Here is a 12,546-nt window from a genome sequence, read left to right as displayed (position 1 = left end):
AGCATACATGTCAGCCTCCTGGAAGACTCCTGGTGGCAAAGATGGTGAAGCTTTCAACAGCAGCAGGTGATTAGGTGTCAATGCTTCCAGGTCGTGAGGATCCATGGAAGCTTTTGTAATCGGTCGGCCATTGATAATGGCTTCCACTTCACAGAGTACTGTGTGAAGGCCTTCTTCATCCAAACTCTGTACATTCAAGGTGGAATTGAGGATTTTGCGGATTGATCTAATTAACCTTTCCCAAGAACCTCCATGATGGGAACCAGCTGGGGGGTTAAAAGTCCATTTTATCCCTTTCTGAAGGAGGACGTCATTAATCTGTGCCTGATTCCACTGCTCAATGGATGCCTTCAATTCACGTTCTGCTCCTACAAAATTTGTCCCATTATCAGAGCGCAATTCACGTACTTGGCCACGTCTCGCTATAAAGCGTCTGAGAGCATTTATGAAGGCGTCAGTATCAAGTGAAGGTGCCACTTCAATGTGGATTGCTCTTATGGCCATGCAGGTGAAAATTACCCCATACCTCTTCACAACACTCCTTCTGCTCCTCACCTCAAAAGGTCCAAAATAGTCCACTCCAACCCGAGTAAATGGAGGTTCATCTGGAACAATCCTTTCGGAAGGTAAGTCTGCCATCTGCTGAGACACTGGCTGAGCATTCAATCGTCGACAGGTCACACATTTTGACAGAACACTCCTTATGGCTGCACTAGCTCCCGTGATCCAGTATCTTTCCCGCAGCTTGGACAACATGTGGTTTCTCCCGCTATGTCCCACCTCTTGATGGACATGTCTCAGAATAAGGGTTGAGATATGCAAGTCTTTTGCCAGTATTATGGGATGTTTAGCTTCTACTGGCATAGATGACCTACTGAGCCGACCACCAACTCTCAGAACACCATCCTCCATTAGTGGGCAGAGTTTGTGGATGTGACTATGACCCTTGACACTTTTGCCTTTTCCCAGCATGGAGAATTCCTCTGGAAACCTCTTCCTTTGGCTGAACTTGATGATCTCCAGCTCTGATTTCTCCAGCTCCTCCACTGATAGACAACTTGGAGCCATCTTTCTCTTGAATGTTTCCATATCCTTCTCCAATGAACATCGTCGTTGTTCCATATCCAAGCCAGACTGTGCAAGAGCCATGTTCAATTGTTTCCTCTTCTGACAGAGAGATGAGAGCCAAGTTTTAAATCTCAAGATCCAAGCTACTGACTTTCTCAAACGGATCCAAGAGCTGAAGTGGTGGATCATGCGGGTCACTGCATCAGCCTCCTCGCTGGCCTGTAGAGCATTCACTGTGGCTGCCCTTTTGACCTCAGGGTCATCTGCTGGAAGTTGATGAACATCCCCAGGATTGACAGGCCACTCGTTCACAGGTTGAAGGAGAAAACTCGGCCCCGACACCCATGTTGCATTCTTGAGAAATGCATCCACTTTCACACCCCTGGAGGCGACATCAGCTGGATTACTTGCAGTTTCAACATACCTCCACTGAGAGGGTTGTGAAGCCTTGTGAATCTCTGTGACTCGGTTGGCAACAAAGACTCTGAACCTGGAAGTCTCATTCCTGATGTATTTGAGCACCGAAGTACTGTCCGTCCAAAACACAGAGTCCTGAAGATCCATGTGCAGCTCTTTCCTCCACAAAACATCAATGCGACTGGCCATGGTGGCAGCAATGAGCTCCATTCGGGGGATGGTCACAGGTTTCAGTGGCGCCACCCTAGCCTTGCCCATGACAAAAGCACTGTGTACTTGTGAGTGTGCATTTCGTGACAGCAGGTAAGTCACTGCTCCATACCCATCTTCACTTGCATCACAGAAATGATGTAATTGTGCTGTAGTCACCTCGCCAAAGTCCAGAGGTTTCAGACATCTCATGATGTTATATTTCTCCAAATGGAAAAGTTCACTCAGCCAACTTGTCCATTCCTGAGCCACGGTGTGGGGTATGGCATCATCCCAGCCAAGTGCTCTCCTACACAGATCCCTTAAGATCTTCTTTGCAGACAAGACAACAGGACTCAAGATACCAAGAGGATCATAGATGGAGCCGACTGTAGAGAGGATTCCTCTCCTGGTGAGTGGTCTGTCCTTAACAACAATCTTGAACTTGAAGGTATCGGACTGGATACACCACTCCACACCAAGCACTCTCTCCACAGGTGGCAAATCCTGGTCCATGTTCAACCTTTTCATGTCTTTAGCTCTGTGCTCTTCAGGTATTGCAGCTAGAACACCCCATCTGTTGCTTATCCACTTTGTGAGTTGGAATCCACCTTTAGCACAGATCGCAACGAGCTCATGATAAAGAGACACAGCTTTCTCCTCTGAAGCCGCAGACACAAGACAGTCATCCACATAAAAGCAATGTAGAACCTTATCCACTGCTTCCTGGCTGAACTGTCCTTTGTTGTCCTCTGCACATTTCCTGAGAGCAAAATTGGCACAGCTGGGAGAGGACGTTGCCCCAAAGAGATGCACCTTCATCCTGAAGTCCACAAGGTCTTGACTTAAATCTCCAGCAGGCCACCAGAGGAACCTCAATAAATCAGCATCCTCTGGTGGTACTCTGACCTGGTGAAACATTGATTCCACATCCGCCATGATCACAACTGATTCTTTCCTGAATCTGCTCACCACTCCAATCAGCGAACTGGTAAGATCTGGACCCTGTAAGAGATGAGCATTAAGTGATGTTCCTTGGAAACTTGCCCCACAGTCAAAAACAACCCTGATCTTCTTTTTTGTAGGATGGTAAACACCTTGGTGCGGGATGTACCAGACCCTGCCATCACTACGTTCCAAATCCACTTCAGGCACCCTTTCAGCGTAGCCTTTGGCAACAAGATCATTCATGAAGGCCGTATAGTCAGCATGAAATGAGGAATCCTTCTGAAGCCTCCTTTTCAGGTGCAAGGCACGCTGCTCAACGATTTTTCTATTATTTGGCATGCTAATGTCCTTTTCCCTCAATGGCAAATTGATCTGATAATGGCCATTGACCTGCTTTGCTGAACTTGTGACCAGCTCCATGAATTTCCGATCCTCCCTTGACATGCCAGGCTGTTCGTCCATGCTGCATTCGGGGAAGTCTGCCTTAAACTGCTGTTGCCAAAGTTGGTCCAAATCCACAAATGACACTCTGTTCACTGTTAACTTGGGCTGCTCACCATCCACAGCATCACCACTGTCTCCTTTCAGTGGCCCATTCACAGTCCAGCCCAGCATTGTCCTGATTGCATAGGGTCCATTTCCAACACTGCGAATGACTTGCAAGGGTTCCAAGGCTTTAGGAACATTTGTCCCAATCAACAGTTCAATCTCTGCATCAATCTCAGGCAAATGAACATGCTTTAAATGAGGCCATTTCTGAATATCACTCTGTTTTGGAATATTTCCCTTGTGAACAGGCATGTATGCTTGTGTATAAGCCTTGGGCAACTCACAGAAATGCTCCTCAGTCAAACTAGCCACTTCCAGTCCTGGCACAACATGGCTACTCACAATTTTCTCCTGGCCCATCGTCCGTAGCAAAATATGGACTTTCTTTCCTACAAGATCAAGCTTCTCCATTAAGGCCTCTGTACAGAACACTGCAGAGCTTCCTGGGTCCAAGAAAGCATAGGTGGTGACAATCTTACTACCCTTCTTCGACTTCACTTGTACTGGAACTATGGGAAGTTTGCAGTCATTATCACCAGCCCCTGTAAGCCCACTGGACATCAGAGCACTGTCCACTGACAACTCTGATTTCCTCTCAGCTTGGTCAGAATCTTTGTCCTTTTCTCTTTGAGGAATGTGAAGTACAGTTGGATGCTTCAGACCACATTCTGCACAGGTAATCCGTTTTCTGCAAACTTTGCTGATATGTCCACTACACAAACAGCCAAAACAGACACCATTTTCTCTTAAGAAGCCTATCTTCTCTTTGTGTGCCTTCTTTCCCAACTGTGGACACAAATCTAATGTATGTCCTCCTCCACAGCAGATGCATGTCCTCCTTGCCGACTCGACACGCTCCTTTCCTTTAGCTCCAGGCTGAGTTCTGTTTATCACAGGGGCTACAGTGGTAGCATAGCTGGTTCCCTTAATTCCAGAACGAGGTTGTTGATTAGGCTTATTCATGCCTCTATTAGTTGTCAGTGATGGGGCGTCCTGTATGTTTCCAAACACTGGGTCAGTTAGAATCCGCACTTGTCTCTCAATGAAGTTTGCAATGTCAATGAATGTAGCTCTCTGGCCTCGCCTTTCCTGCAGTTCACAGGCTGTAGACCTCCACTTGTCCCGAAATTTGTAGGGCAACTTTCTTATGATGGTTAACATGTTAGCCGGCATGTCCAGTTCATGCAGGTATTGCACCTCTTCCATGATGTTACAGCAACCTCTGAGAAAAAGGCTGTAATCTTGCAGAGCTTTTACATCCTCATTTTTGATTGATGGCCATGAAAGAGCTCTTTCCATGTATGCGGATGCAATCTTCTGCTCATTTCCGAACTGCTCCTTTAACAAAGCTTTTGCCTTAGCATATCCTCTCTCAGACTCCATGTGCTGGCAGCTTCTTATCAGTTCTTTGGGATGACCTTTTGTGTGCTGTTCCAAAAAATACAGTCTGTCACTGTGATTCGCTGTGTTCCTCTCCACACTGTTTTCGAAAGCTTTCACAAATGTATGATATTTTAATGGATCACCATCAAACACTGGTATCTCCCTCTTAGGTAACGAAGAAAGGCATTGCTGCTGTACCAACAGTGCTGTGATCTCATTTTGTTTCCTCATAATGCCAAACATATTGTTTTGATCTTCATTTGGAACAATATTTACCTCGAAGGCATTTCCATCTTGCATTTGTGTTCTTTCTTGAGAACTGTGATTCACTGCATGCAGCTTGGGTTCATAGGTGCTAAGTGACATAAGTTCAGGATAAATTAACTGAGATGGATTTTTCGTTGTTCCTGCCTCTTGATGAATATATTTGATTTCCTGTTGTGGCATTTGGGGTACAAATGTCTTTGCTTTAGCACTGAGGGCCTGTGCTTTCCCTTGTCCCTTTTCCAAATAGGAGTTCATTCCATCTGAGCGCTTAGTTACAGAGGTTTTCCCACTTAGGATGCTCCGAGACTTGAGCACATTCAGTTTAGCCATGTTTGCTGCAATTTCCTCATCCAGTTTAAGCTGCTCCTTCCTTTTACGTAGCCGTTCCTCCTCTTCTTCCAGTTCATGTTTGTCTTTTAATAATTTTTGCCTCATCTTTAAAGCTGCCAAGTCAGCCTCTGCTCTGAGACGTGCAGAAGAAACACTGGAAGCAACAGACTTTCTTCCTGCAGCAGAGTTTTGTGATTTGGAACCTCCGCTTCCCACATTTGACACACTGTCGCTTGGTTTTACATTGTCTTGCATGTCATCTGTATTGATTATGGAAGCAGCTGATAGCTGAGGTTCATCAGCTGTTGGAGAGGATATTTGTTCATTCATTTCACCAGAATCAGCTTGAGCATGAAAGACGTGGATTAATTCCTCTGGTTCATTCAACCATTGTTCAACATCCCTTTTAAATGTATTGCTGTAGCCCATAATGCTAGAAAACCATTCATTGTGTCTTTTCTGTTCTTCCTCAGGGAGTAAAGGAATCAACATGTTATGTGACATGGTGGCATTTTCACAATATTCAGTTAAACTCTCCAAAAAAGATTGTACCTGTGAGACATTTTCCTTGTTTCTCATGAATGATTTCATTTGTGGTATGAGCCCTTTAACTTTATTCACACTCATTTTCCTTTCCCGTTGAAGCTTTTCAATTTTATTCTCCATAGCCTTTGCAGTGAGCTTTGATTGCCTTTTTCCACTCTCCATTTCAGCACTTGAAACAACAGCATTTATTTGACTCATTTTCCTCTTTTATTTCCTTTTTCCAGTTCCTTTTCAATACATTTGTGCATCCAAACACTTCCACAGACCGAAAGGAAATTCCTCCAGAAAACGTCACATACACATCAGCAGCGCAGCGGCAACTTCAAAGAGACAAAGCTTAGATTCCTCATCTGACAGCAAGGAGAATTTACAGCACCGGATCCACACAATCAATGCCAGCAATCGGGATGACCACTCTCCCAACCGGTTCAATCAAACAATTGTCCCCAATGGACTCAGAGCAGAGAATATGCAAGCCGCATTCCTTCCATTATTACACAGCTTAATGCGCATATACACCGGTAAGCATACCTGGCTTTTGAGTGCTTCTCCCGATGTTGTAATAATTGAGAGCCGGTGCCTTCCTCCGTCATTTATCTCCGATGATCCGTTCTCCCATTTGATCCTTGAATCCCCTGCGCTGTCCGGTGTTGTTTTTTTTTTTTAATGCCTTTTTTTGTTGACAAAAATGTAGCGACTATTATAATAAACAAAGAAGTCGCTGAGAGGCTGAGCTTAGGGTGTTTGCTGATTGTCCGACACGCTGTACAAACAAAATATTCGCTGAGATCAAAAAATACGTTTAACGAGTTTTATTAAAGAATTAGAACAACTTATTGTAACGTGCTCAAAGTATAAAAAAAACAATCACAGCGATCAAAAGCAAAAACAGCGGTCAACAAAAAATACGGCCTCTCCCGTCACTCACCCTCTTTCTTTGTTATATCTCCCGCCGTGCCAGTGCCCAGGTGATTATATTAACTAGGAGGTTACCACCCATATCCCTGTGACCCAGTTGCTGTGATATTAACCAACAAAAAATAACAAAATATAATAACCAAAATAACCCAAATTTAAACCACAAAATTACAGTTCACCATACGTTACTTCATGGCTCCTACACACTCACTGACTTTGAGGCGCGCTCCCGCTAAATCCGTGAGGGTTTAGGGTTGTCCCATTGACAAATCATGAAGTGCGTGAGGTATCTCTCGTGGACTTTTTGAGCCCTTAATGTAGCTACCCTTTCCGTAAGTGGGCATCTCTGCAGATTTAGCGAAATGGAATTACCCATAGTTCTTTTTTTTTTTTTTTTTTTTTTTTTTTATTACACCAAGTGGACATAAAGTACAGACAGTAGACATACAGTACAAAACACAACAGCCAGCACAATTGCAGTTACAATGACATGTATATAGGAAGGGTGTGTGTGTGTGTGTGTGTGTGTGTGTGTGCGCGTGTGTGTGGGTGAAGTAACAGAAGGTATAGTGTTATTATATCCGATATGGTATAGATACATTGTATACTATTAGTTGCTCGCGATCAAGCTTGGTAATATCATCAGCATAACTATCGTTTATTATTTTAATTTATCTTACCGGTAATCATTATAATAAAACATAGGCAGGGGGTGGGTCCGGACTGGATTGGCTGAGGGTGGAGGTGAGCGGGAGCTCCCTGCCTGGTTCTCTGGGGGGCGCTGTGGAATCGAGTATAGATGGAATTATTGCTTTTTCTTTTTTATGTTGTAATAGATTAGCCAAATATTTACTTGATTTATTACTGTACTGAAAGTTTTCATGTTTGAGCTGTTGAATAATGAATTGTGTTTTCTTGTATATAATGCTTTCCAATTGGGTTTTAAGTTGAGCTAATTCATTTTGTTTTTGTTCACAGGGATTGCTGATTAGTTGGTGTGTTAGATGTTTGATTTTTATTTCTAAGCTAGTTTCTTGTTCCTGTTGCTGACGTTTCTTATGTGATGAATATGAAATTATTATTCCTCTGATGACTGTTTTTCCTGTTTCCCATAAGAGTGATGGTGAGATCTCTGGAGAGTCATTCATCTCCAGAAAGGATGCCCACTCTTTCTGTATTAATGTGATGAAATCTGGATCCTCCAAGAGTGATGTATTGAAGCGCCATCTTGTGGGAGACTTGATATGTGTTTGAGTTTTTATTGATAGGGAAACTGGAGCGTGATCACTGATTATGATTGGATGGATTGTGTTTCCTTCGATGTGCTGGGTAAGTGAATTGCTTACAAGAAAGAAGTCGATTCTGGAGGAAGATTGATGGAAAGAGGAAAAATATGAGTATTGTCTGGATGATGGATTTTTCATTCTCCAACTATCGCCAAGTCCAAGTTCCTTCATGTATTGTTTAATTACTACAGTTGAATGCCAGCTTCTTGTGTTACTGAGTGTGCTAGAGCGGTCGGTTGTAGGATCGATAACAGTGTTGAAATCTCCGGCTATTATGATGTTTGTTGAATTGTATAGTAAGGAGAAGAAATTATGGAAAAAGGAGGGGTCATCATTGTTAGGGCCGTAAATGTTAGCAAATGTGAATGTAGTCTGATTAATAGAGGCACTAACAATGGGGGGGGGGGGGGGGGGGGGGGGGGGGGGGGGGGGGGGGGGGGGGGGGGGGGTTGCTTGCTGTAACTGCCTTAGACTGATTGTACACAGAACTAGACATAACGCTGAGTGGTGACATTAACATAACATGTAAACATTAACACATACACGCACACACACACACACACACACCTACACCTACACGCACGCACAAACAAACAAACAAACAAACAACAAAAAAAGAAGATTACGACAGAGAGGTAGATTTTTTTTTTTTTTTTTTTTTTTTTACTCCTCTATAGGGTAATGCAGGCGGTTCCTAATTACGGAGGAGCGATGTCGGGAGTGAGGCTTGAGGTTGGATATTCAAGGTTGTTACAGTTAGATGTATGCGAGTATTACAGTTTGTTCAGAAGAGCCATGGCGTGATTTTGGAGTTGCGAAATAATTGTCCGTCGATATACAGTTTGTCCACTATGATTGATGCGCGTCTGTTGTTTTGTCTGTTTTCTTTGAGAATGGGGTACAGTACTTTCCGACGTTCGTTTATTTCATGTGGATATTGTTCGTTGAGTCCAAATGATGTTCCTTTGAGTTCCCTTCCTTTGCTTCTGACCAGTTCTTTTTGTTTGAAGTGTTCGAATTTTGCGATGATGGGCCGGGGTCCTTTGGAGGAGGATTGAGGATTGAGGATTGAGATTCAATCTCCTCCCTAAGCCCTCAATCTCCTCCCTAAGCCCTGAGCCCTGAGCCCTCACTGACTTAAGTAGCTGCACCTGGAAAGTGACTGAGTGCGTGAGGCTGCAAGGGGCTGAAGTAGTGAAAAGGGGACGGGACAGCCCTTTGTTTGGTTGTCAACAGCAATGCATCATGTTTCTCACAATCGCAGCTTTGGGACTTTTTATTTTACGTTTTTTGCTTGGTATTTTTGAGGAGTTGTGAAAACAGCATTAAAAAATGATCTACTCTCACTAAAGGCATTGATGAGTTTGCCAAGAGATAAAAAACAAATAGCCTATGCATTGCCTATCTGCTTATTTCCTTAGTTTCTGAAGGCCATCATATATATATTATTATACTCACATGAGAACATTTTCTTTTTTGCAGTGTCACTGCTGATTGCACCCTCCATGTTTTTTTTCTTTTTATGCTGTGCGGGCAGTGCGTTTTACATATTTTATTCTATTTAAATTATAATTGTATTATTATTTTATTTTATTTTAGTATTTTATATTATCTTTTCTTCTTCTTATTATTATTATTTTATCTTATTTTATTTGATCTTATCTTATTTTATCGTGTTATCCTATTGTGTATTTTACCTTTTTATTCTGCTTCTATTGTGTTATCCTGTGGTGTGTTATCTTGTTGTGCAGCACTTCGGAAAACATTGTGTCTGTTAAAATTGTGCTTTATAAATAAAGTGGATTGGATTGGATTGTTTACAAATTCGCTCGTTTCACTTCGCTTTTATCGCGGCCGCCAGCTGGTTTCCCCAGGGGAATCATGTCATACGTCACAATGCAATGAACTGTGGGTAATTCCCTTACGCTAAGTCTGCGGAGATGCCCACTTACAGAAAGGGTGCATTAAGGGCTCAAAAAGTCGGCGAGAGATCCCTCACGCACTTCATGATTTGTCAATGGGACAACCCTAAACCCTCACGGATTTAGCGGGAGCGCGCCTCAAAGTCAGTGAGTGTGTGAGGGTGGACATTGGGATTCAGCCAGTGTGGCAGTATGTGTTGTTCCAGCTGCATTTGTTGGTGTCCAGATTGCCTGGCTCATTGGCCAATCGCTGGGGGTCAACGCAGTATAAAGCAGAGGGGTTTACCATCTTGACGCCATTTGCTCTTTGACGCCCACCGCGCCTCACTTCCTGTTTGCCTCGCTGCGGGGTTGCACCTGTGCTCAGGTATGTTTGTAGCTGCCGATTTCGTCGTGGTTTGCTCAGTATTTTACGTCGCTGTTATTTATTTGACACTCTTGCCTTCTAGGTCCATCCGTGCTGGGTCTCCTGCGCACTGCTTTTCTGGTGGGTCGTTTGGTTTGTGTGTGTGCGCATGTGTTAGTATGTTAGTGTTTGTTTATGATGTCTAGCATGTGTTAATGTCCGCTTTTATTATAGATGCCGCCTGGGATGACGGACTGGTGCCGCTGTTTTTAACAACTAAATGACTGCCGCAATTACTGCTGCTTTGCTTTGCTTTGCTGAAGCTGCTTTGCTGAAGTTGCTTTACTGAACCTGCTTTACTGACCTGCCGTACAGAAAAGTTGCTGGCTTTTCTGCAGTCACTCCGCTTCAAGTGCTACTGTCTGATCTCGCTGGGCTGCGCTCTGCTTCAAGTGCTACTGTCTCATACTGCATGGCTGTGCTTTGGGTGCGCACTAGAGTCGGCGTGTGACTGCGCCCGCTCCGCCTGTTCCCTTTGGCGGTGGTTCGCTCTGGCACTATGGCCGTTTTCCACCGCTGGGTCGCCTTGTCGTGAAGCTCCTTCCCAGAGGCACTGGTTTAACGTGGACTGACTGTGTGACTAAGGGATTTATTTTCTGATTTTCTTTTGTGTATAGTTGTTTCCTTTTTATGATTGCTTTGTTTATTGTTTTCAATTATTTGAATTAATTTGCAATTTTGTTCTGTGTATATATTTTGTGTTAAGTTTTTTTGTTTTGCTTTAACAGTATAGGTCATATTGATTTGTGTGCATCCCCTCCTAATTTTGGTTCTCTTGTCCTTCAGCAGCTGAGGGCCGACAGTGGTGGACTGATGTGGTCGGGTGGTGGTGTCCCTCCCTGGCTTGCTGTGCTGTCACCTCCCCAGTTTGAGTGTCCATCTGAAGTGTGTGTGTCGCTGCTGAGCTGTGCACATGAGTGGGGTGACTCCTCTGGGCTTCCCCACCCTCCGTCCTCCCTGGTCAGTCACACTGGTAGGGCCTCAGCCCCGAAAGGACCTCCTCCCCCCCTTTCTTTTTGAGTTACTTTCTTTTTATTTTGAATAGGCTTTTTTTGTTTCTCTTTATCCACTTACATATTTTATTGTGCAAAACTCTTAACTTGTAGTAAAGAAATTATTTTTGTATGGAACCACGTCTCGTGGTTCCATTCGTCAGTATAACGAACTTGTGTGCCCACTGTAACTGGTGTTAACAGATCATCTCAATTCTCCAGATGCAATTCCTGGGGTGGCGTTGTCGGATTTTGATTTGGGATGAAAGATCTATAGTTATAACTTCAATGATTAATTGACATACCAGTACTGGTTTACAATACCTTTTGCTGCCACACGAGTATGAGAACAAAAATTCAGTTCAGACATGAGACAAAAAGAAGTAGACTACTTCAGATCATCAAGCCCTACCACAAAATAAATATGTACAGTGTTTTTTAAAAAAAAGATTAGCTCATTGAAGGAGCATATAACACAATAATAAAGATTCACACATGACATATTCTTCATTTCTTCAGGTTGGCTGACTGTTTCAAATGGATTGGTTTTTTGAAAAGCCATTCATTTGAAAGAGTGGCTTTAAAGTGCATGCACACTATCACTGGAGCTGTGAGTATTAAAATTATACGCAGTGATCTGCTGACTCCCAGCCAACAAACACAAACCAAGGTGCTCTGCCGGAGTCTGACAGGTTGTCTTTCCTGCTCAGGACCAGAGGCATCATAAAGGTGAACTTTATGGCCATAAAGGTTATACAGGATGAAGTCAACTGTGTTCTCACCGAAATGAATCTCATTGTTTATTTACTCAGACTCATTTGGTCTCAGCTGTTTTCATCTCTTTTGCATGTGGTTGATTTGTATAAGAAAATAATTTCCTTGGTACTGTACCACAGTCTGGCTTTCACTGTAATTTCCATAATAATCTTTATTGATATAGTGTATCACACGCAAACTAAATAAAATCCAACAAAGCTCACACAGATAAAAAAGGAAGAGGACAAGGAAAAATCAGCTGCAGTTCCCAACAGTTCAGTTCCCAACAGACTTTTCCCACATAAAGTCTGACAGGAAAATTAAAAACAGAAAACAAAAATCCAAGGAAAACCAAAAACCAGTATTGTGATGAATTAATAATTATGAATAAATGATAATGTGTGTGTGTGTGTGTGTGACTTGCATCCAAAATCGATACATTTCTAAAACTGAAAAGTATAATATGGTTATATCCTAAAATGCCCAGAAACAAAACACATCAAAAGTTTGTCAAACTGCTTAAAACATGAATGAAGAAAAAAGCAACTCCTCCACCTTCCAGACCCGAA

At 43.1% G+C, this 12,546-nt stretch overlaps 1 long non-coding RNA gene across 1 annotated transcript; it reads left to right on the top strand.

Moving 5' to 3' along the window:
- Positions 1-10,134: 10,134 nt before the first annotated feature.
- On the top strand, positions 10,135-11,604 carry LOC115356364 (uncharacterized). The gene is made up of 3 exons (XR_003927961.1): positions 10,135-10,190; positions 10,273-10,310; positions 10,404-11,604. It is a non-coding gene; the product is annotated as an uncharacterized LOC115356364 (long non-coding RNA).
- The last annotated feature ends 942 nt before the right edge of the window (positions 11,605-12,546 follow it).

Source organism: Myripristis murdjan, chromosome 3 (assembly GCF_902150065.1).
Source record: "Myripristis murdjan chromosome 3, fMyrMur1.1, whole genome shotgun sequence".
In the NCBI taxonomy this organism is placed as follows: Eukaryota; Metazoa; Chordata; class Actinopteri; order Holocentriformes; family Holocentridae; genus Myripristis; species Myripristis murdjan.
This window is presented reverse-complemented; position numbering and strand designations above follow the sequence as displayed.